Source organism: Ascaphus truei, chromosome 7 (assembly GCF_040206685.1).
Source record: "Ascaphus truei isolate aAscTru1 chromosome 7, aAscTru1.hap1, whole genome shotgun sequence".
Lineage (NCBI taxonomy): Eukaryota > Metazoa > Chordata > Amphibia > Anura > Ascaphidae > Ascaphus > Ascaphus truei.
In genome coordinates, this window is record NC_134489.1 from 11517988 (window position 1) to 11519885 (window position 1898).

A 1898-nucleotide genomic window follows, 5' to 3' on the forward strand; every position below is an offset into this window, starting at 1 on the left:
CTCGGTTTCGCAAATTATTATAGGAAATTTATTGCTGGTTTTTCTACCTTGGTAGCACCCATTACGGCCCTTACCAAAAAAGGGGCCGATCCTTCCTCTTGGCCATTGGAGGCCAGCAGGGCCTTTGAGTCTCTTAAAAGAGCCTTTGTCTTGGCCCCCCATTCCCCCCTTGGCCCCCCATTCTGCGACATCCCGTCCCCACCCTCCCCTTTACCTTGGAAGTTGACGCCTCCGACGTGGGAGCCGGTGCGGTTCTCTCTCAAAGAATCACCCCCGAAGATAAACTACACCCCTGTGGGTTTTTTTCTATAAAAAAATCTTCAGCAGAAAGAAATTACGACGTGGGGAATAGGGAGTTGTTGGCCATCAAGATGGCTACAAGAGTGGAGACATCTTCCGGAAAGATCCAAGGAAGCCATTCTGATCCTGACAGACCACAAAAATCTTTCTTACATTGAAGGTGCTCGTCGCCTTGGGCCCCGTCAAGCTCGTTGGGCGTTGTTCTTCTCAAGATTTAACTTCATCATCTCTTATATTCCTGGGACAAAGAATATCAAAGCGGATGCGTTGTCCCATCAGTTTATCACTGAGGAGAAGTCACAGGCAGTCCCGGAGAGTATTCTGTCCCCCCAATTGTTTATCTCTGCCACCTCCTTTGACAAACTGGATAAGATTTTGGTGTCTCAAGCACAGGTCCCCGAAGGGCTAGAAGTACCTGATGGTCGTCTTTATGCAGCCCCACGTTTTCATCTCAAAATTCTTGAATGGGGTCACTCCTCCAGATATGCTGGCCATCCCGGGTTTAAGAAGACTACCGATCTGATTCGGCGAACCTTCTGGTGGACCAATATGTTAAAGGACATTAGAGCTTTCACCTCCTCTTGCCCAGTCTGCGCACACAATAAATCTGTCCGTCAAAAGCCTTCTGGTCTTCTACAACCCCTCCCGGTCCCGGACCGTCCTTGGAGTCACATTGCTATGGACTTCATCGTGGAGCTTCCTCCGTCTAATGGTATGACTACTATTCTTGTAATTGTTGACAGGTTCTCCAAGCAAGCTCATTTTGTTCCCCTCAAGGGTCTACCCAATTCCAGTACTTTGGCGGATATTTTTGTAAAAGAAATTTTCCGTATTCATGGCGTCCCGTGGTCCATTGTCTCGGATCGTGGTACTCAATTTGTTATAAATTCTGGCGTGCATTTTCCCAGAGGTTGGGCCTTACCCTTCTTTTTTCCTCAGGCTACCACCCCCAAACGAATGGGCAGACTGAATGCATGAACCAGTCCCTCGAACAGTATTTGCGTTGTTTTTCTTCCGATTCTCAGGATAATTGAGCTGAGTTACTTCCTTGGGCAGAATTTGCTATTAACTCACTCAAGAATGAGTCCACTCAAGAATCACCGGTTTTTGTAAACTACGGATTTCATCCTACCGGTCTTCCCATGCATTCTCCCAGGTCCGGAGTTCCTGCAGCAGATGATAGGGTATCCACCTTACAGGGGTCATGGAGGAGGATCCAAACAGTTTTACAGGAGTCCGTGCTAAGACAGAAGAGACAAGCAGATAGGCTTCGTCGGGAGGCCCATAAGTTCGTACCAGGAGAGAAGGTCTGGCTTTCTTCTAAAAATATCAACCTGAAGGCCCCAACCCCTAAACTGTCTCCCAGGTTTCTGGGACCTTTCTCTATTCTGAGACAAATTAATCCTGTGGCATATCAACTTCGCTTGCCTCCCTCTATGAAAATTTCACCCGTCTTCCATGTTTCACTCTTGAAACCGTTTATTCAAGGCAAACAATTAGCTCATCCTTCTCTTCGGCCTCCTCCCCCCATTGTACCAGGACAACAGGAGTTCGAAATCCAGTCCATCATTGACTCTCGCATCTCCAGGGGCAAGCTC